Genomic DNA, 24,705 nt, shown 5'->3' on the forward strand with positions numbered 1-24,705 from the left:
CTAGAATTCATTCCTCAGCCTTTGGTTTTTGCGACAGACGACTTGTTCGTCTGCAACTTGTTGGTAAGACTTTTTAGCCTGTAAGAGTTGAACTTGAAATTCTTAAGAAATCCCTTATAAGTTACAAGTTGTTGCAGTGAATTACTTATTAGAATTAAATGTGTCTCACTTAAAATAAAATAAACTGTGTTTAACCTGCTTCGTTAGCTGGAAGTATCTTCCTCTTGGTTGGGAGGAGGGATGCACCGCTTGAAATAATGATTATTGACAGCTAGATTTTTCCGGAGAGACTAAAGCAGTGAAGTTAACTAGTCCCTGAAGTGTAGGTTGATACAGTATAAGCTCCTCATAGTGTGGGTGCTCGTAGATACTTATGCCAGATAGAACTTAGGAACTTAAAGTCTTGACAAGTTTAGAGCTCTCGGATGGTACCCTCAATACCATCACACCAGCCAAATGAATAACATAGAATAAAATCTGACTTTCTGGTGGACTAGATGAATGATAGATGGCACCATGCACCAACATTCTTATATGGCTCCCTACCCCACCTTCTTTTATAAGGGGAGATGTGGACATGGTCATCACAGCTTTTTCAGGAAACAACTGTGACACTTTAATTTATGGCTGTTTGAAAGGAAAGAAACACTAATTTTGCTTAATTGCTGATTGTTCTCATGCACCAAGCTGCCTGCTACTTTACTGATGATGATTCCGTTCAAATGCCCACCAACAGCAGAGGGAGACAGCAGCCTAGAGTTTCAGCATCAGAAAGTACCCTGGTACCTTGTGTTGCACCCTGGTAATTGTTTAGCACTCAGAATTCCTTCCCAGAACTGAGCGTGGTAATAGAATCAGCGCTAACGTGGGCGTTTATAGCATTATATATCTGGAGGTGTGTTACTGACAGTGCGCTGCACTGGGAATCTGGCACTTTCTAGCAATGAATTTCACCAGAGTTCAGTGTGGAATGGCTGCCCATGATGGTTGGTGTTGCAAGTCCAGAGACCATCCCATGGACCTTGTTACCATGGAGGTATCTCTGGGTTGGATTGTGCAGCTGAAAAGAGAGAGGAGGAGACAACCGTTCAATCACACCCAACAGGAGGTGATGAGGGAGAACTGTAGGATCCGAATGTTTTGTCAACACATAGAGAAGATAATGCCAGTCCCCAGCAGTGACTAACACTCATTGGTAAATTTTAATTGGTATATTGGTTTATTATTGTCACGTGTACTGAGGTTCAGTGAAAAACTTGTCTTGCATACTGTTCATACAGATCAATTAATTACAACAGTGCATTGAGGTAGTACAAGTTAAACAATAATAAAATGCAGAATAAAGTGTTGCAGTTACAGAGAAAGTACAGTGCAGGTAGACAATAAGGTGCAAGGTCATAACAAGGTAGATTGTGAGGTCCATCTCAGCACCAAAAGACTGCACCATTTGTCCCAGCCCACCTAACACCAGCCCTCACAGTCCCCCTCTCCACACCAACCTGTGGAATGATTCGTTGCTGGGGAAATGACAGCAGTGGGCAGAGCTTGGTGCCAAGCTTCCACCATCTCGGTTCCTGCTGCAGCAGCAGTAAGGGTAGAGGATTGCTCCAGGTTCGCGGCAGTGCACAGCCCAAATACATATCCATTTTTGAAGTACAGACAGGTATGTACTTGTGAGAATAAGAGGACCAAGAGCATTATAATGAATCAGTGCTCTGCAGGGTATCAGTCAGCATAGTATCATGGTACAACTCAGGCAGAAACAAAGCTGTTTCCACAGCATAAGAATGGTTGTGTACTTTACAGGAAGTATAGCAGGTCCTGGGTCTGGCCCACCCACAATGGGCTCCACAAGAAATGCGGCAAAGACTTGGAGCACATTCATTCATATCTCACTGTGACATTACCACATTTCTTCTTCATCTACCATCATCGACATTGGCTCAGACAGTAGGATGTTGATTCTTATGTTGCTGGTGGTTTTATAGGAGGATCACTGTCCCTTGAGATTGCTCTTGTGGAAGAATTTCTGAATTTCAGAGTCTAAGGAAGCCGGTGTTTTCTGTCATTTCCCACTGCTATTGCGAGGAAATGAGTTCACTTTTCTGTGACTACAGCTTCCCTTTTAACAACAAAATGCTGCCTCCCTGGATTTTACACACCCGAGTCTCAAGCACTACAGACTAAATACTCTGTGCAAGACTGCCCTCTATCTTTCGGATATTGAAAACCAATCATAGGTTGTATAAAACAAAAAACAATCTGCTGGATGAACTCAGCAGATCAAGCATCATCTGTGAAGGCAAAGGGATGGTCAACATTTTGGATCAAGATCCTGTATCAGGACTGAGAATGTAGAGGGAAGATAGCCAGTATAAGAGAGAGGAGTGAGACCTCCACACTCTCAACCCTGGTGCAGGGTCTCAACCCAAAACGTCAACCATCGCTTTGCCTCCACAAATGCTGCTTGACACACTGAGATCCTCCAGCAGTTTGTTTTTGCTCCAGGTTCCAGCATGTGCAATCTCTTGTGTCTCCATGAGTTTTAGAAAGGTATCTGCTACCATTGAGGATGAGAAAAAAGTCTGCAGGGAATTGAAGCAAATGGACTACGGTACCAATGTCATCAGTAGGTTATTCGTGTGTTAAATGAAAATGAGTGCACCACCTCCAGCCTACCACCACCTGCCCTATCAGGCACCTCTTACCCCACCTGTGGCAGAGTTTTCAGATCTCATAAAGGTCTCATCAGTCATCTCAAATCACAAAGAACAGGAATGGAAACAAATCATCCTTAATCCTAGGATGCTGCCCGAACCCAAGCTATGAATATGTTTTAACAAAATTTAATTCTTAGTTCTGTCCATGTGATTTGCTCCTGCATGGACCTAAACAATTGGATCAGTCCCCTTCTGTGTCCCTAGGAGACAACATCACTCCTGTCACCAGGTACGCAAAAAAATCATTTGGGATTTCTGATCACTGCTGCAGAGAAGGATATCCATCCTCGGGACTATGATGTTTCCTATCTCTACCAAATTTCTTTTCGTTCAACACACGTGAATGATCTGTAGTACCATGGTACCCTAATCCATTCCCCCCACCCCCACCCCTTCCCTGCAGTCTCTTTTCTCATTTGCAATGGTAGCAGTATTTTATGGTCATTGGACAATGGTGATGGCTGAGTCTCGTCCACCACTATCTCTGTGTTCCCCTACCTGCCTGTGCCGCATTCATATCATTCCGTATCTGACTACTAACTGAATCTAAACCAGTATCTGACAATAAGAGTTCAACTACCTCCTAAGTTAAAACATAGCCCTCACACTCTCTGCGTCATTGTAATGTTCAAGATTTCAGAGATGACTCCAATAACTTCTAGGTGACCTGCAGTCCTTGATTTGGGGGAAGGTCATTGCTCTCACAAGCTTATTAGTCATCTGCATCCAGGGCCATAGTGTTTCTTCCAGTGTGTCCCTGAGTGCGGCCTTTGCCCAGGAGCCTGGTCCCAGTCCAACAGCATGGCAGAAGGCAGAACAGTGCAACACAGATCCTCCCCTAACACGTAGCAGGCTGCACTAAAGAAACTGGACTGACATAGAACAGATTATATTTCTGTTAGAGACAGTGTTGTCAGCAAAAAGAAATAAATTACAACCTTGGTCTTGGCTGGAATTGAACAGCAGTAGGATCATCATCATTTACTGTACCATCCCATCTCTATACATGTTTTTATGTAGGTACTGTGGAAGCTTCTGATCATTTAATACCAGACAATCACAGAACATCAAAAGAGGATAGTTCCCACGTTGTGTAAGTAGCAGCTCTCTGTCAGAGTGAGCAAAACAGACCTGTTCTCTTCAATATGTCTCACACTCCTTCAGTTACCTAAAACTCAGTTATGGTCTCTGCCAAAGTATTTTAAGTAGCAGCAACTTTCTTGGGGTGATTTTCTTCAATACCCTGCCTTTGTTATGTCCAGCTTGCTAATTCAATACTTTCAATATCAACGTTAAGAAGTAATTTCCTTTTTGAAACATTATATACACCAGGAAAACCATTATTGTAGCTTTTATCAGATTTCTCCACTGCCGTGAAAATGATTTAAAAGTTGCTGTTGTAGGGTGTCTTGTGGGAATTTGCAGCTCTTCAACAACCATTTTGAAATGCGGCAGAAGGCCCAAGAGGGCGCACTTTGAATGGAGAACTCACTATCATTTATTTGCATGCTTGTGAGATTCTGATTGTGCAAGCTGAGACCTCTGGAAGATCGAAAACCACCCAGCTGTGTGAAAATTGAGCTCTAAGCACTTTGGTAAGAAAACTGAAGGTTTCTGAGTAACGCTGCTGCAAATGTATGTTAATATTAATATGGACAATTTGTCAAATATAAAATGAAAGAAAATGGACAAAACTGAGTGTGATAAGAAAAAAAATGATACATATTATTCAGGAGTCATAAAGAGGGCAGTTGGGATTTAGCAACAGGAATTTTGTAGTTGGTAAACATTGGATATGATTAATCAGGAAGCAGATACAGAAGATCATGGTCCATTATGTGTGAAAGGGGTAGCCATACTGTCAAAAGCTGATAGAATCCACATTTACAGAGTTTGAAAAATGTGGAGAGTATTGGCTGGTAACTTCCAGTGAAAACAGCTGCACTGAATGTGAGATCCTGTACCCGAAGCAAGTAATGAATCCTATCAGCTATTAATACTTCACCCATCTATAAGATGCTGTGTATTCTATCACCATGGAAATGCTCACCTCTCAGACTTGTGTGTAATTGTGGATACTGATAACTAAAGGATGGAAAATCCGATGATAATTCTTCAAGCAGTGTTTCCACTACTGTAATATATTTGTGATTTAGCTGTTCCTGCTCTCAATTGATACTCAGATCATTGATTCTAAACAAAAATTGTTTTTCTAATTGGAGCTAACATCAAACCCCACTGGTCTCAGCAGACTGAGAAATTGAAATATTATCTCTCAGTAAATTGCTTGCAGATCCTGCCAAACATTAGCCAGCAACATAATTGCAGACAGCAAATGACTGTAAATTGGGATTGAAGGAATGTTTGGTGGTCCTGTAGTAAACTATAAGGATTTTCGGAGTGGTTCAAAGTCGGGTGGGGGAAAGCTCAGGTCACTGAAGGCTGAAGTGTTTCTTGTATAAAATTGATTGGGGCTTTAGTTAGCAATATTGGACAGGCAATGCCATCTCCCCATCAGCTGTCCACACAATGTCTGTGCACATCCAACACGCCGGTATGTATTAGAATTGCAAAACCACTTGAAAAATGCCAAATCAAGTCAATGATGAATGCAGAATGAGATGCTGAATTTTGTCTGAACTATTATGGTTCTTCAGTGCAATTATCTGCTCCTGAAATATGCTTTGACCTTATTTCAAATGACATTGGCTGTGCAGTGGTAAGTTTGGAAGTACTTTAAAGCAGTATATCACCAGGTGCAGAGTAATTGAGGACTGAAAGTAATTTAAGTGATCTTTATTACTCTGAACAAGAGAAAGATGAACTTTGACATACTTCACACATCATTGTTTCATCAAAATCCACTTAACATTTACGTTGGTTTCATTAAACCAACTCTGATCTTGCAGAGTGGAGCAAGTGATGCTATAAATGGATATAACCTTACATTATCTGCAGCAAAGTTTAGTTCAGGGTTGAACCTACAATGTGCTATTAGCAAGAAGATCATTGATAACTATTATTTTGTTATTCTCTTGAAGGATGCATTAAGGAAAGAAATGTTAAATTAAATAAACATATACTTAATTAATTTTCATTTTAAAAACACTAGCCTAGATTTTCTTACTGAATTTACATTAGGAACGGTGAAGAAAGCATATTGTGTGAGATTGATAATGGTTTATATGGTATTGTTATTCCTGATTGATTACTATAATTTCAATGAAAGAATGGACCTAACAACAACATGGCATTCAAGTACTCTGATAGGTCATATTTCTAACTCATCTAATATGTTAATGTAAATCAACACCTGTTAATCTAATATTCAAAATAAATTTGTTGAACTAGGAGCTAAAAATTCTGATTCGTTTGTTCCTGTTTAATGGAAGGAATGAACAACGCAAAATCATGCAGACCCAGCTCATTACATTCCACTTATTAACTTCAGTGGATAGAAACTTTAATGTACCATGTTGAGATTTTGTCAGTTAGGCAACTTCCTAACATGACTAGCAATACAATTTTGTCTCCAAAAGTGTTTACTGAAACATGTCCAAAATAGTCTCCTCAGTACTGCCCCACCCCAGTTCATCACTGATGAGAATTTAAGATTGAAGAAGGACCGAACCTCTCTGTATAATCAAATGACATAGCAAAAGAAACTGCAAATAATATGGACGGTCTTGCCAGATTGTAATAGGAGGCTCTGACCAAAGTATGCAGTCACAAGATAAGAATTTAAAATGTTTAAATGTCCACTCTATTAAAATTCAATTGGTTTTATGACCTGTTTTGGTCTCTTTCCATCCCTGCTGCAAGTGGCCATCAAAAACCATGACTACCTGTGATATCCCTGAACATAAATTAATTATGTTGTTATGAGTCTATAAGGCAGGGATGATGGATTGTCACTTAATAAGATATGACAACAGCTTCATGCTTAACAGTCATTGATATCCATGACAAGCTAAGCCTATTCACATTCTAAGTGGCTACACCCACATCTCAAGAATAAACAGAAAATTAAAATAAAAGCCTGAAAACAAAGGATTTGAACCCATCACTGTATTCATATTCAGGGCTTTACATGGCATAAAAATCCAGGTCTCACCTGTTCTGGTTTTGGCACATCTCCACACTAGTTTGGGGATGAGGAGCCAAAAGATAATGCTGGAAAGCCACAACCATTGGAAGCTAACACAACGCTTATAGTCAGAAACAGGGAATTTATAATGAGGAACAATGAAATAGCAGAGAAGTTAAACAAATAAAAACAGAAAATGCATGAAATACTTTAGGTCAGGCCATATCTGTGCGAGGAGAAACAGAGTCAATGTTTTAGATCAGTACCCTTTGTCAGAACTGAAAAGGAGACAAAAAAATCTTGTAAGGCTGCAGGGATGGTGGGGGAGGGGTATGTCTCTGATAGGGTGAAACCAGAGCAACCACAGGGATAAGCTGTAAACAAGGCTATCTGGTTCATTCGTGAATGGGAGCAGTTAGAGAGTGGGAACATACGCCCAAAACATCAACTGTTTATCTCCCTCCATAGATGCTGCCTGACATGCTGAGTTCCTCCAGCAATTTGTCTGTATGGACAAAACTATAAAGGAGTTGTGAAATGCAGAGCAGGAAGACATGTCTGGCAGGTCAAGCTGGGCATGTCCTCCACTTCCAGAAAATAAAAAAGAGAACAAGGGAAAAAAAAACAAGCTGAGCCAATATCACAGATGAACGATTGATGCAGGCCGAGAAATCAAATTGCCTGAAATTATAGAATTCAATTTTGACTCCAAAAGGCTGCAATATTCCAGGAAGGAAGATGAGCTGCTGTTCCTCAAGCTTGCATTGTGCCTCAGTGTGACAGTACAGGAGGCCACAGACACAGGTTTGGTTTCTCCATTGCAGAGCAGACAACAGTATGAACACCAAATGCAGTACACCAGATTGGAAGAAGTGCAAGTGAATCTGTGCTTCACCTGTAAAGACTGTTTGGGTTGCTGGATGGTGGGAAGGAAAGAGGTGAAAGGATAAGTGTTGTATCACCTGTGGTTGCAAGCAAAAGTGCTGTAAGAACTGGGGTGGTTGGTGGAAATGGAAAAATGTACCAGGGAGTCACGAGGCAAGGTTCCTGTGACATGCTAGTTACTAACATCCACTACAAGTGTACTGACTCCCACAGCCAATTCCACGACTCTTCATCCCACACTGCCTCACCTAAGGACTCTTTGCCATTCTCCCAGTTCCTCTGTCTCTGTGATATTTGCTCCGATAATGAGGTTTTCCATACAGGTGCCTCTGAAATGTCATATTTCTTTCTGAACCGCTGCTTCCCCTCTACCATTGTCATCAAAGTCCTTGACAGCATCTCATCCCCTCTCCTCTGAGACAGAACACCTAATTCATTTGCCCATCACCCACACACTCCTCCCACTGGGTCCCCTCCCCCTGCTGTTCCCATTTGCCCAACATCCCTCCGATATTTGTTTCTACTTATCACCTTCCTTTCTTATCAGGTTCTATAATCTGCAACCCTTTGTTATCTCCACTAATCTCCAGCCTCTATCGGTATCTCCACCTCTCCCTCCCCCACCTGACTCCATCAGCCAATCAATCCCTCTTCACTTGAATTGATGTACCCTATTCACACATTGAGCAGATAACCTTGTTTACAGTTTATCCCATGGTTATCCTGGTTTTACCTTGTCAGAGACGTTCCTCTCTCTCCTCCATCCTCCCTGCAGCTTTACTAGTTTCTATTGTCTCCTTTCCAGTTCTAAGTGTCTCTGACCTAAAACATTGATTCTGTTTCTTCTCCCATAGATGTGGTCTATCCTGCTGAATGTTTCCAGCATTTTGTATTTGTTTTAGATTTGCAACATCATCATTTTTTTGATTTTCAGTTGAACAAATACTTTGGGTCTGTCTTTACAAAGGAGTGTCTAATACCTAATTCCCTGAATCGCCTGGGCTCACCTATCACCTGAACTCATCTATCCCCTGCCTGTGTGTGCTCCTCCCCCTCCCCCCACCTTCTTATTCTGGCTTCTGCCCTCTTCCTTTCCAGTCCTGATGAAGGGTCTTGGCCTGAAATGTCGACTGTTTATTTCCCTCCATGGATGCTGCCTGACCTGCTGAGTTCCTCCGGCACTTTTTGTGTATTGCTCCAGATTCCAGCATCAGCAGAATTTTTTGTGTCACCTAATTTCCTGATTTTGCTTGTTAGCCACAGTTGGACTTTCCTAGGATGGCCTCCCTTCTACTTGGCTCCTTGACAGAATGGTCCAGAAAATCATTCCCACACTCCAAGAAATCCTCCCCTGCTGTATTGTTCCTAACTCACTTTGGCCAATGTTTATGTAGGTTAGGGTGAACCAGGAAGAAAGTCTCCAGCAACAATCTGCTGGAGCAACTCAGCGGGTCAAACAGTATCTGTGGGGGGAAAGGAGTTGTTGATGTTTTGGGTTGAAACCCTCTGTTAGGACAGCCTTTACATCTTCTGTGTCCAACGTAGCATTATGTTATTCCTTACATCATTGCAATGTCTCACATGACTCATTTCTTGAGATATTCTTATTCCTTATCTATCTCAATGATGTTCTGATTGCTCAGTAAAGATATGGGACTGTTATGAGAAAGGTTCTTTTGGTATCTTAAAGATAAAGTTATCTGGACACACAGTCTTTGTGCTTTAAAAGGAGGATTTTATTCACAAAGACCGACACAGGAACAGAATGTGAAGGAACAAATGCACACTCGCACTAGGGTGACCGCGAAACGTGGGGGGGGGGGGGGGGGTGAATGTCGCAATGTGGGTGAAGTGAACACACTCTCACACACACACACACAACTAACTAGTACAAACTATCAGGGAATGAACAAATACGTTGTCTGGACCCCCTGAATTGGGACAAGCAACGGCTCTACGCTACTGGGAATCTACTCAGGACACTCCTAGACCCCTGTGGAAGTGCACCCTCTCACCTATGGTCTCGACCCCAGCAGCAATCGGAAAAGAGAAAGAGAGCCCACATGCACCCTCTTTTATAGGGCTGTAGAGGGGTGGAGCCCGCTCAGGTGAAACAAGCCAGTGATTCGGGGTCAAGAACAAAGGTGGGTTATGAGCCAGTCCTCAGGTGTACTCTTAATGGGTGGGGCGGAGCTGGACCCCTAATTGACAGTGGTATAGCTTCCGACCTGATAGGCAATGCTATCATCCAACCATGGGGGTCAGTAGTGTTGTCACGGTCATCTGACCCCTGGCCTTCATACTACAGGGACTTATTTTCCATTCCCAGAATATCCTTAATGAGCATAGCAACTCACCAAAACAACTTCCCTCCCACCGCACCCCCCCCAACTCCCCCAGATTGCCTTGATGATCTGAAGCTTGAGCTGTACTTGTGCAGGATACTGGTGAGTCTCAAAAAAGACATTTTTAATGAAACGAGAATAGTAGCTAGCAAACAGGATGTGAAAAATATTATCTAGAAACATGACTGGATCAAGATTTACTGATGAAATTTCTACCACGGCAGCAACTGAGCTGGACCAATTACAACTATTGAACAGAAAGTAATACAATATAAGTATGAAAGCTTTCCCGAGACCATGTAAAGCACAAATTCAACCAAAGCTGTTTTACCAGCAGTCAGCTTGGTGCTCTGTTGTTCAGCTATGTAATACAGACCATATATTAAAAAAAATTAAATGGACCCATCTGAACAGGATCTTTTTGCCCTCACTCCTGTCATTTATTATTCCTACACTTGATTGGTAGCATATAAACGAATGAGTAAAGGCTCCAGCAGATTTAAGCACAAAGAAGACAAGAACCAACCTATTCTGATCTACTGCTGTTTAATTCCAGTCCTCTGTTCTACATTTCCATTAAGAATGGTTTATCTACAGAGTGCAATACTACTTCAGTTCCCAATCATTAAGAGGTCTGAAATGACTCTGCTAATACTTCGATAAGGAATGATATCTGAAATCTACAGTTGTAATTATACAACTTCATTTTAAAAATGCTACTGGACTCTGAATTAATTTAACTTCCTATGGGTTTGTTCCACAATTTTACCAGCCTTGTTGAGAGAATGCAGCCTGAAAGCTCTTATCAGCAAGTAAAGAAAGCTTCAATCAATCAATAAATACACTACTAAATGGGAATATAAAAAAAATCCATGCTAGGCAACAGAATTCCCATGAGGAATATTACACAAAATTTACTTCATTTCATTTACATTAAATTTGATTTGGCACTGTGGAAAGAATGGAAAATTGCTCTTGGTCAAATTACAAATGTGCTGATATCATAGATTCATAGAGTTATACAGCAGGGAAACAGGCCCTTCAGTCCAACCTGTGCGTGTTGACCAAGATGCCTGTCTAAGCTAATCCCATTTGCCTGTGTTTGGCCCATATCCCTCTAAACTTTTTTTTAATCCATGTGCCTGTCCAAATATTTTTTAAACATTGTAATTGTCATTCTCTCTACCACCTCCTCTGGCAGTTAGTTCTATATACTTACCTCAGTCTGTGTGGAAAAGCTTGCACCTCAAATCCTCTTTCTCCTCTCACCCTAAACCTATAGCTTTTAGTTTTAGACCTCCTTACCCTGGGAAACAGTCTGTGACTTTCTACTCTATCTATCCATGTCATAATTATGTAAACCCCTATAAGATCACAACTCAGTTCAATCCAAGGAAAACAATCCCAGTCTATCCAATCTCTCCTTATAACTCAAGCCCTCCAGTCCAGGCAACATCCTTGAGAATCTTTTCTGCACTCTCTCTTACTTAGTCACGTCCAAGAGCATAGTGTAATATCCACACATCAAATGTAGTTGGCATGGTTAGTAAGTTTGCAAGTGCCACCAAAATTGTTGGTATAGTGGACAGTGAAGAGGGTTATCTAAGATTACAATGGGATGTAGATCAACTTTGCAGTGGGCCAAAGAATTGCAAATGGAATTTAACTCGACCAAGTGAGAGGTGTTGCACCTTGGTAAGTTAAACCAGGGCAAGGCTTACACAGTAAATGGTAGGGCCTTAGCAATCGTTGTAAAACAGAGAGACCGAAGGTTACAGGTACATTGTTCCCTGAAAGTGGAGACACAGGTAATCAGGGTGGTGTAGAATGCATTTGGCATAGCAACCTTCATTGGCCAGGACATTGATTACAGGGGTTGGGACATCATGTTACAACTCTTGAGAAAAGATTGACAAGGATGCTGGAAGCTTGAGTTACAAGGAGAGACTGGATAGGCTGGGACTTTATCCCTGGAGCTTAGGAGGCTGAGGAGTAACCCTTACAGAGGTATATAAACTCATGAGGGGTGTGGATAAGGCAAATGGTCACAGTCTTTTTCCAATGATAGGGGAGTGTAAAACTAGAGGGCATAAGTTTAAGGCAAGAGGGGAAAGATTTCAGAGGAACCTGAGGTGCAACATTTTCACACAGAGGGTTTCTGGAATGAACTACCAGAGGAAACAGTAGAGGCGGGTATAATTACGATGTTTAGAAGACGTTTAGACAGATATGTGGATAGGAAAGGTTTGGAGGGTTATGGGCCAAATGCAAGCAAATGAGACTAGTTCAGTTAGACAACTTGGTTGGCTTATATGAGTTGCGCAGAAGGCCCTGCTTCCACGGTGTATAACTCTATTACTCTTATTTAAAGGAGAGGGTCTGATTATAAGAAATAGGAGCAGAAGTAGGCCATCTGGCCCATCGAGCCTACTCCGCCATTCAATAAGATCATGGCTGATCTGGCCATGGACTCAGATCTACCTACCTGCTTTTTCCACTAAACCCTTAATTCCCAGAGAATTAATAACCCAAAGAAGCCAGTACAATGTTGTAATCCATAATTTCCAGATCTCCGATCAATTCTCAGTGTGAAGCTGATAGGAAGTCAAAGCTTTTCTGGCTGCACAATGCAATCAGGTGCCACTAAATATGTGGTCGCCAGTACTGTGCAAAGTCATAGATTGTGATCAGGAAGTCAGTGAGCTTGTTGCAGGGAAGGTATAAACTTTCCTGATGAAATGTGGAGGGGTAATCCTGCTTCTCCTAGCTTTCAGAGGTAACCGAATCTTGCCAGTTTGGAACTCTTCTAACATTTTCTGACATTAAAACCACAAAGTCTTCCCTGATCAAACCACCAAGTAAAACTGCTGTTTGTCCCTTTTGATGTCATCAGATCCTGATCAGCAAATTTAATAAAGGACATTCCCAGTCTCAGGGTACGGGTGATCATGAGCATATGTAAGAAGTTATAGTAAATTATAGTTAACCTGACTCTACAGCAAATGCATAGCACATGCTTTAGGAATCCAGCATTGCATCTAAACGAATTGGTGCAGGAGGCTCTTATTGCCCTTATCTGCTAAGTCCTTTGATCCTCCCCAAAACCAGCTGTTCATCTTACTCCAAGTTTTCCAACTAAATCTAAAAACTACCTTCGTTTTAATTTCTGGATAAAATTAGAAGTGCTAAAGGCATTCTATTTATTCCTCTTGATGTATGTTCTTAGGAAAGTCAGCTGCATCAGAACACAAAGCACTTATCTACATCTCCCTATTGCTCTCCAAATCATTAAATCAACATATGCACCAGTTACTGTTCACACTTCAGCTATCTTACCCATGAGGAAGACATCCAAACAACACATGCAACTTAAGATATAATTTACAGAAATGCAATGAGATATGACTGCCTGGAACATGTATTTCACTTCTTTGAAATTCTGTATTCTTTGGTGCTAACATCAAAGGGCTTGAGCATGCTGATATATGAAATGATCCAACATGAATAGATCTGCTTGTCCATCTGACTTTTCTCATACAATTATAAAGCATTATCCTTTACAGTAAGAACTTCACATTTTGTATTAATATCATGAATTATTATGAAATAGAAGTGTGTTCTACATCATATTATCTGCTTTTGCTGTAATGTATGAATTCCTTTGTCCTTTATTCAAGCATTTTAAACATGCTAACCCACTTTTCAGAAATTAATCTTTTTTAAAATCTCAAACAGAGGAACTTCATACAGAAGCAGGATGAATTCAACCTCATAACTTGGATGGTAAGTCCAAGGAAACAGCAGAATTTTATCTAGCTGTCAGCCATGCAGGTGGGTATCCCCATAGTTGGCCTCAGGGTGACTGATGGGTTGGTGGTGGGGGATAGTTAAACATTGCAATATTAATTAAATCATTGTCATGTTCAGAGCAGTATTCCTTGTGTCTCTTCTGGTCGTAATGTGTTCCCACATTGGCTGCTTGGCAAAAGAGTCATTGCAATCTAGCACACATACATTAAGGAATTCAGCAGACTGTGGCTGGTTTTCCTTGCTTCTTCCTCAGATTGGATTTACTGGGTAAAATGTAAAACAGAAAATATTGTCGCATCTTTGGAGAAATTATTCTCTATTGGAACACTTATGTAAACCAAACTTCCAGTATAGATATTGATTGAATTATTACGTTGGCAGTTTAAATGTAAAATCATAAAGCAATGTTCTCAAAGACTGATGGGGCTGCAAGATGTTTCCTATCAACTCCCAGATAAGACAAGTCTGAATACTTTTATCTGACAGTACTGTCCTTCTTCAGCTACTTATAACAATGCTGTTCATCAGCTAAGCTTCATACTTTTAGATACAGCAGTAGTTTCTCTCCTACTAGGCATGCCACTGTGATAATATAAATAATTTAGAGAATCTTGGGCTGAGAACTGACTGCAAAATGGGTAGGTGCACTGCTGTGCACATAACTATGTGTTACAGCTGCAGAATATGATGGTAAATGTCATCCTCCAATAATTAACTAAATGTTCCTCTTTCACCAACCCAGAGTATTTGTACTTAGAGTATTTTCTCAGGCTTGCTTTATTTTTGATATTGTAGATTGTTAATATTTCTAATTTTAGTTCATTAAGACATGGATAAATTAATTTTTTTAATTCATTGGAAAATTTTAAAAACAGCACCAGACAAACAAAGATTTTTCTCAAAATGAATACTGGGATGAGAGAAGAAACCGAATGTGGTCCCCAGCATAAACTCATTCCAGCTTTTAGCTTTGTCCCTCTCCATGGTGACTGCCTGAGAGAGAACTACACCACCCAATACCATGCTGTCATATTTAACCACAAGGTGAACCTTGGAGCATGAATCTGCACCATTGTTATGTCTACCTAATTTCACCGAAATAAATCACCTGACTTCATTCCTTCTCTCAGCTTATCTGTTGTTGAAAGTCTCATCCATGCTTGTGTAACTGTGCATAGCACTTCTAGCCAGCCTCCACCATTATAACTTCCATAACTTGGAGATCATCCAAAACTCTCCTATATCACACATGTCAGGTTCACCCATCACCCCTATGCTCATTGGTCTACATTAGTCCCTGGTTAGGCAATGCCTTAATTTTAAAATTCTTACCTTTGCTTCTCTTATCCTTGTGTTGGATCATATCTTCCTATCTCTCTAATCTTTCGAAAGCATCCAAAATATCTTTGTGCTAGGTCTAGCCTCTTAAGCATTCCTTATTTTAATCATTCCACCATTGGCATTGATGTCATCAGCTGCCTAGGCCCTGAGCTCTGGAACTCTCTTTTATAATTCCTTTCTTGAACCTTTCAAGTTCCTTACTTTTCCATTCCCCTTCAAGATACTCTTTGACCAGGGTTTTAATATCAACCCTATTATCTTCTCACGTGGCCCACCTTGGCCCACATTTGGTTTGAGAGTGCTCCTGTGAAGTGCCCTGGTATATTTTGCTACATGGAAAGCATTATAAAAATACAAGATATTGTGTTATTACAGCATTATTGTCTGAGAATGATAGAGTCATTGAACATCAAATAGGCCTTTCAGCCCACTGAGTCTGCACCCATGCCGAGCACCCATTTATACCAATCCTACGTTAATCCCCTTTTATTGTCCCCACATGCCCATCAGCTCCTCCCAGATTCTACCACACATCTACATACTAGGAGCAATTTACAGTGCCCAGTTAAACTTCCTACATGCAGGTCTTTGGGATATGGAAATAAATCGAAGCAGCTGGGAGACACCCACACGGTCACAGGGAAAACACGCAAACTCCACATAGATAGCAACCGAGATCAGGATTCGAACCTTGATTACCAGTGCTATGAGGCATTAGCTTTACTAACTATACCATTGTGCTGTCCATTGTATACTGTGAGTTCTCATATACCAGATTATTTAGAACATTGAGAGTTATCTAACAAAACCTGGAGATGTTCACGATTATAATGCAAAAATAGCTTCCATTCAGAGATCGTGTCCAAATAAGTGCTTGCCACAGCTTCTATGTCAATCAAACATGTTTCACATTCAAGGTGACAGCTTTGATTGATAGCTCAGTGAGCCAGCAATCAATGCAAAAAGCTAAAGGAGGAGCCAGAGGTTACATTTATTAAATCTGTCCATCTCTTGATGCCAGAGGCTGCCTTTTTCATTTTTTTTAGACTGGAAGAGTCAAGGTGAAACATAGTCTAATCTTCCAAGAATAGAGGCAGTTTTTTTGAATCTGGTGGTTTATAAATTTAGTTTGGCTCACATCAAGGAGATCAAATATTCGTTTTCATCATTTTCCATGTTACAAAGCGAGATTGGATATTGAATGAATCTTATTTGAAATTGTGCTCTTGTTTATTCCTAGACCACAGGAAAAAAGAATAGCCAATTTATTGGTTTACAACAAATTCACACATTGACACTCTCCAGTGCACATTCCAAAAAGTCGGATAAACTCATGCAGCACTACACGTGTTTAGTTTCTGGTGTAAAACAAATGAATGAAAAAAATGTGATGATTGAAAAGCTAAGCTGTAAAGAGACAATGTTTGTTCAGGGTGTCCAGTATCTTTGGAGATAGCGGCCCTGGTCTCAAAATGGCTGATGCCTCCCTCCAGAAATATCAGGACTTGCCAGTCAGCTGTTGAAATGTTATAATATACCTGACCCCAGGAAAGGGTCAGGGTTTTCAGCATAGGAAAGAAGCAAGTGAAAGTTGTACAATTCAGGAAATAATTCTTTAAGTGTTTCATACACAGTGAAAGTGACTGTGACACTACCAACATATAAGCTTACTGCTGGCAGGATTTCACCCTGTAAATTTCATTTTTCAGCCATATAGATAAGAGTGCAGAGGAGCATTTTAAGGGAAGGTAACAGAGTTAATGCACATTTGTTAATTGGGTTGTTTAAGAAGCAGATATTCTCAATTCCTATCGATCCCTTTGCCAAAGGGAATTGTTATACATTAATATCAGTTTCCATTTCATTTTATATATTTCAAATCAGTGGGTTGTCATTACTAATATTATTGGAATAATGGGATGCCAGAATCCAATTCATTTGATAGTAGTTATTGATAGCATGTAATTATTTTTAAAAATTCACTTTGCTGCTATAACCCGGTCAGCAAAATCTGTTTCAGTGTTCATAAAAACAAGTAGGTTTCTTTCTAGAAACTTAGGAAGAAATTAAGAATTGCAGCCTATATATATTTTAATAAAATACTTCGACTGTCACAGAAACCAAGAGAGCAGTCTGCCCACCTACTGCTGTAGTTGTGTCCTGCTATCAATATTGAACCTGCTGTGTACCTTGCCCTTCCACATGCCCTAATTAGGATAATCCGCACACTGGGCTGCTTCCTGATTCCGGTGCTGACTTCACGGGTCACAATGGTAATGATCAGTGGAATCTACTGGGAGCTCTTACAGCAAGAGCAAATAAATAATTCATTACATCTCTGGTCACTGCAATGCATGTCAGCATATTTAGAGACCTCAATGAATGTTAATAAGTATTTTGCAGCTTTAATTAGTTTTTGTTGTAAATAATTCCATAATCTTTATTCTTTCCTTCTTCTAACATATTTACTAAAGAATAAAATTTGTTATTTATATCTAATGTGTCAATTTAACTTGTTGAAATGTATAATGTTTGATTATTAATTGTAAAACAAGTACACAAGGTAATTAATAATTGTCTGTGGTGAAGCATTGATTAATCATAGATGAATCATTGTTGTTTTTTAATTTTAATATCCTGTTTTATCCAGCACTGATCTTCTCAGATTTGTAAATTCACAGGGGGTTACGGTCTGCACTTATAACACTTGAGAAATTACATTGGTTGCTTGTAGCATTGGTGATATTTGCTGTTAATTTTGATGCATTATTGAAAGATTGCTTGTTTATTTCCCAATAATTCCCCATCACTTTTCTGACGTGCTAACTCAAAGTGGGAAACAAGTAATTCCCAGATGGTAAATTCAGCTTGCGGATCAGGACACTGAGGAGCTGCAGACTATGGAATTGTAGTGCACCCCATAGCCAAAACTGACTCCGACGTTATCTGATGTCTCCACACAAACAAATTACTATAAAGATCTTTGCTGAAGCTAATCCAAAACCTCGACCGAACTACCATCTCTGGTGAGATCAGTACCGATGAAAATTGAATATGCAGCTTTCCTAGCTGAATGGCTCATTACCATTTATTCACTTGGCGTTTGTTGATGTTAACGTGCATGATTGATGAAGAAATTGGCTGTGGTGAGGTGGCTGGGAATTCATCTTTGCTTGCCGGTACAAAATGTGTGCAACAGCATCAGTGCTTCTTGTACTCACCTCAATATTTTAAGGACAAAAGATTTTTTTTCCCTCTGGATGTCTTATTGTAAATATTTTATTTGAGCCCAGGGACAAACAACTAAGCAGCTATTTCCAAACACTGAATTATGTGCCCACTATGGAGTTCCACAAATATGATAGAACTCAAATACAAGTATATCCTTGAGATATATTGTTACAAAAATAATCTTAATCATTTCCATTTTGGCACTATGTTCAGTTCCACAAAATCTTTAATACTCTTGTTAAGAAACTCTAAAGAAAGATTTAGAAAAAAACAACTGTATGACCTAGAGCTGGAGATGAGAAATAATGTCAATATATAAAACGCTAAACAGTGAAAAAGAGGTGAGCAGTTGCTGCTCTGTAAATAGGTTATAATCTGTATCCATCAGTGGTCAGGGCTTGGGTGGTAATGGAATCATACACCTTGTGATGGATGTATTGCTTACGCTGAAGAGCTCCTGATAGTTGCAGCAGTATCCCCAGTGACATCTTAAATCTAAATGTATTATTTGATTGACAAACAACAATAATTATTCTCCAGATTAGAAGGCAGAGAAAGTTGAGTCAATTTGGGATTGTAATGACTCAAGTGTGTCAACAGAAAGTTAAAATCAAGTCAGTTGGAGACATAGAGATTGCAGATGCTGGAATCTGGAGCAAAAACAAACTTCTGGAGGATTTCAGCAGGTCAAGCACCATCTGTGGAGGCAAATCAATGGTCAATGTTTTTGGTCAAGATCCTGCATCAGGATGGTCTGCTGCTTGACCTGTTGAGTTTTTCCAGCAGTTTGCTTTTTGCTTAAAATCAAGTCAATTGCTTATACAGACTAGGTAATTAGGTCCCAAGTGGGTCAGTATTAATGATCACAATAGAAGAAGAGGGGAAGATCAGTCACTGACCAAAGGGATTAAACTGATACTCTCTGGAGCTTCGATGTATGAGAAAAGATCTCATTGAAACATATAACATTCCTGGAGGATTGACAGGGTGGAAACTGAGATGTTATTTCTAGTGGCTGGAAAAACTTGAACCAGCAGAAATAGTCTGAGATGAGGAAATAGTTCCTCTTCTCAGGAGGAAATTTGGAAATTCTCTACCTGAGAAGGCTGTTGATGGCAACTCTCTGAATACCTTTTGAACCAGGCCAGTTTGTGTTCGGCTACAATTGGGAAACTGACAATGAGACTTGGTTTGTTCATTTAAGTCTGTTAATTGTTCATTGAGTGATATTAACAGCAGTCTTAAAATCTGACTGGAGCCACATAGGTTACCTCAGCTATCTGGGACATGTCAGTGAAATGAAGTTAAGGGCACAGCAGTTTTGGAAGGAAGGTGAGGAGTTGACAGAGAAGCCCATAAAAAAAAACTTCAGCCTCAGAGCTGCTTTCTTGCTTGGCTTTGTACAAGTCTTTCTTCACAGATGTTGCATCAGTTCCTTGTTTGGCAGCGTTTGGATAAACTCGTGCTGAATCAGTGAGTAACACTAATTATTGTCAACATTTTGCAGTTGCCACATGCTGGTAGCACTTGGCAGCTTTCCCTGGTCAGATTCCAATAGGTATTGCAGAAGCAGCAATACTGTGGGACCCAGAAGGTGACCTCAAGAGCAATCATAAGAGCCTCAGGAACAGCATCATGTTGCATCTCACCTACCTGCAGCAGCACATACGAGAGGCAATCAGAGATGGGCATCATGTTGAAGCCCATAACCTACTCAAGGGCTCTACAGCTTCTACCTGCTGGAAGTATGCATTGTGATGTCAATCAGTATGTAATACTGTTGAAATGTTTGTGCTGCTATTTATTCAGCTCAATGTTCCAATAAATATCTTAGCTTAACTAGTCAAGGATGAATATGTATTCAGCAGTCAGAGGAATGCTCTCCACTGCCACAACCACAACCACTTCATTACAAAGGAAACATCAACTCTGCAGTTTAGTTGTTGATTGATTCTTACAGGCTTTTGTCAAGATGGCAAAGGATTTGTTATTTCTAAAGTTCTTCAAAGTTACAAAAGACAACATGGAGTGATGTGCAAGATGCTAAAGGACTTCACCCTGTCTACATTTTCTGCACAAACTAGTTTAACCAGACATGTGTGCACCAGTAGGCAATCTTCTGGAAATAAAGATTGACTGTGAGGAGGAAAGAAAGCAAGATACATTTCTGGAAGAGGGAGGAAGAGGAAGGGAGGAAAGGTGATTTGTAAAGGTCATATCCATCTCATTTTTGGCCAGGGAAAAATTCTTTGCTTAAGTCTTAGTTGGTAACAGTGCAGGATAATTTTCCACATTGCATCTCTCTTTAAGAGATGCAATCTTGTTTTAAGTGGTAGAGAATTGTTTTAAATAATTCTCGCATTTCAGAGTTTTGAGCCCCATACCAAGGGCCTCTGCTGCTCAACAGCATGAATAAACTGGCTGTGCACTGCAATCATGTTAATTAGTAGGTAGCAGAAAGTTGGAATGCTACCTGCAGTGGAAACAACGGGTGCCGATCAATCCCACATTACAGTCCCCATGGCTGTCTTCCAGGGCTATTGTATTCAGCTCCCAGAGAGTTTGCTAATGGCAATACACCATTAATATTAAGAGCATCACAGAGGAACAAATTGTAATGCTAAAGATGCCACATCCAAGCACACAAAAACAAGCAGATAAATTAATGGCACACTTGGAAATTCAATTAAAAGATATGACAGTAGATAAGCAATGGCAAATATTAACACAAAGAACATAAATTTCCATGAATATATACTTACAAATAACAAAATACATAATGAGAATGTGGCACAGATCTAACTAGCCAAGAAAGTTAAAGATAGCATAATATTAAAGTAAGACGTATGATGTCATCAAAGAATAAAACAGAAAATTATAGAGCTGTTTAACAGTTGAGGAACAGATGCTGCCTAAATCTCTCCTTGCTGCAAGTCACCCTAGACAGTGAAGGGCTGCCTTAGAAGAATCTTGGGTTTAGTCATATGGTCATCGAGTTATACTGCACGGAAAAGACCCTTTGGCCCAACTTGTCCATGCCGACCAAGATGTCTGCCTGATCAAGTCCCATTTACCTGCATTTGGTCCATAACCCTCTAAACCTTTTCTATCCATGTATCTGTCGAAACTTCTTTTAAATAGTGTAATCCGACCTGCCTCTACAGCTTCCTCTGGTAGCTCGTTTATATTCCCAAAACCTTCTGTGTGAAAACGTTTCCCCTCAGGTCCCTTATAAATCTTACCCCTTTCACTTTAAATCTATGTCCTCTAGTTTTAGACTCCCCTACCCTGGAAAAAAGATTATGACCATCCACCTTATCTAGGTCCCTCATGATTTTATATGCCTCTATAAGCTCACCCCTCATCCTCCTATGTTCCAAGAATAAAGTCCCAGCCTATCCTGCCTCTCCTTATATCTCAAGCCCTTTAGTCCCTGTAACATCCTTGTGACTCTTTTCTGCAGCCTTTATGGCTTAATGACATCCTTCCTATAGCTGGAGGATTGGTTAATGGTCTGAAACAGGGAAAATAAATAGTAAAAGTACCACAATGATTATCAACTTGGATGATGGAATGGAGAGTCATATATTATTGTTTGCTGATGACAGAAAGCCAAGGGCAAGTGAACTGTGAGGAGGACACAAAGTGAGCAAGAAAGTGGGAAAGATACAATGCATGGAAGTGTGAATTATGTAATTGGATAGTCCACTTCCCCTTCAGCACAGCCCAACCTATCTTCATTTTCTATGAACAGGAACAAGAGCTTTCCTATTTAAATGTGAAAAAAGAACGAAGCATGGAAAATGAACAGACACTACCACTCAATCTTACATGAGTAGCCAACAACTGAGACATTGAGTGGATTTTAGGGGTTAGTACAAAAAAGGAGTCAGTGTGAGGGGAATGAGTGGTGCAGGTATCAGTTAGCTGGCGGTTGAGCATTCTCATTAAGTCTGCTGCAGATGAGTCATTGGAGAACGTTAATGGGCCAAACAACTAAGGAAGCCTGAAGAATCCCTGTAAAGATGTGCTTGATGCATTGGAACACTTGCAAGAGAGTTTGCCTTCATTGTCAAGGAGCATGGAGGAGGGCAGAACTAACTAGACTCAGGGCCTGGAGCCCATGGTACCTCTGTCAGCACAGGAGTAACTCAGATCAACACAATGTTTGGCACCTGGGCTGCAGCTTTAACTAAAGCATGAACAGCTCTACCAAAGATTTGATTCCTGTGCAAGTGACAACCGCATTAAAGCCATTTGGGTAACCGAAATTTGCCCTCACAGAATTCACAAATCACAATCCAAAAATTTGAGATACGGAATAAAACCACTCTCAAGGAATTCACAAAGGAAAAGAAAGTAAATAAATAAACACAACATTTATATTTTTTCAACTCACATTTCTTGACACAGGTGCAGAAGGTGTGGCTTCATGTATCTAGGAATGCAACCCCTCCCCTCATACTGCGGGGGTTGCCTGTAATTGAAAATTATATTACTGCAGTCATGACAGTGAATACTACTGTTCAAGATGTCCAAGCATCACAAGAGCCCATTAATCTGTTTTCCAACAGATTACTGTGATTTGCTGGGGCACCGCCCTGGGAAAATGACCATGATTCCTTGAAGCATAGACCAACTGCCCTCTATGAGGATGACAGTATCCCTGCCCCCACCATCAGCAGACTTCCAGTCCCCTGCTGTTGTTTTCCAACCCAGACTGCTGTGGTTCACGAAGAAATCGTACAATCTGCATTCTACAAGGCCCAGAGCTGCCTGAAGTCACCCACCAAGGTCACTGGCAGTTTCCTGCCTTGACCTTCTGCCACAAGTGCTACGGTCACTGCAGAGCACTTTGTCGCAGCACTGGTGCAGGCAAAAACACAAGGAAGACAATTTACAAGGGTAATTAGTTAATCCTTTTGCGCAAGATGTCACGATTATGTTTATAAAATTGCATTAGAATGCACATTTCTTGACATTTTTACTTTTGTGCTGCAGGTGTGAGGACAATCTGATGGTCAGTTGTAAAGGAAGCACTGTTGGTGAATGAGGAGCTGTGACTGAGGTTAGTTGATTTGCTCATTAATTATGCACTGCTTCCTCATGCTCCTGCATTCAGCTCCATGCCTGACATGTCCTTCACAGCTATGTCATGAAGAAGGGTCCTGACCCGAAACATTGACCACCTGCTTTTCTCCACGGATGCTGCCTGGCCAACTGAGTTCCTCCAGCATCAGAGTGTTTGTCATTCAAACAGCTTGGAACTTTAAGTCTGCTTCTCTCTCCACTGATGCTGACTGACCCACTATTTTCAGCATTCTCTGTTTTTTATTTTGGATGTCTAGCAGGTGCAGTTTTATGTTTTTTTTTCACTGAATAATTACTGCCAGGATTATTGGAATTCACTTGCCTGTATCACACACCAGCCATAGACAGAAGGTGTGGAATCCCTTTCAGTTCATGAATAGGACTGAGTTAACACCAGATGCTAGAAGGGAATGTATATGCAGTCAGTAACATGTCATACAGTGACAGTCTTCCCAAGCCTGTTCTGTCTGCTTGAGCTCTGGTAAAAAGGAATAAGAGGAATCTGTCTCTCTGTCACTTGAGACCTTCATTGATCAGCCTTACACTGCCATGTGCTATAAATTGCAAGGTATTTTTCATAGCAGCCTAGGAGAAGGCTGTCATATAAATGTCAACAGGTATGACCACTGCCTTTGCCCTGCTTTAAGTTGTGGCCTCAGCATTTGCATTTTTCAGTCAAATCCCTTAAGTAAAAAAGCAAAATACTATCAAATATTGTTCCTTACAGAGTTTCAGAGAACAACAACTCTCTAAAGATCCTGTTGGGCCCTTTACTCCTCTCCTCCCCCTCCCTTCTCCAACATATTGACCTGCTTTATGTGGCATCTCTTCACTTTCCATTCCTGCTCAGTTCAAACAGGATAAAATTTACCCCTCATATTCCTTTTTCAAAGAGGATAAAATTTACCACTTAGATCCCTTTAAACCTCCTCCCTCTTACAATAACCCTACGCTTTCTAGTTTTAGACACCCCCTACCAACGCAAAGAGGAAGAACAAAAGGACAATGTCTGGAAGTGACTTACTGTAGCTGAAGGTTTAAGTCAATGAAGAGATACTTCAGCAACAACCAGATTCCCCCTACAGGCAGATGAAGGTTCAGGCATGCACAAGAAAGCTCCAAGAATACATAGAACTGGACCAGAAGCCAGAAACAATATTCCAGCAATTAACCTGTATCTAGTTTAAGTATTGCA

The 24,705-nt window shown here is 40.5% G+C and overlaps 1 long non-coding RNA gene across 1 annotated transcript; it reads left to right on the forward strand.

The window, feature by feature from the left end:
* LOC127573702 (uncharacterized) lies at nt 1-24,705 on the forward strand. Its single transcript, XR_007956802.1, has 3 exons — nt 1-63; nt 23,421-23,487; nt 24,471-24,705. It is a non-coding gene; the product is annotated as an uncharacterized LOC127573702 (long non-coding RNA).

Source organism: Pristis pectinata, chromosome 8 (genome assembly GCF_009764475.1).
Source record: "Pristis pectinata isolate sPriPec2 chromosome 8, sPriPec2.1.pri, whole genome shotgun sequence".
In the NCBI taxonomy this organism is placed as follows: Eukaryota; Metazoa; Chordata; class Chondrichthyes; order Rhinopristiformes; family Pristidae; genus Pristis; species Pristis pectinata.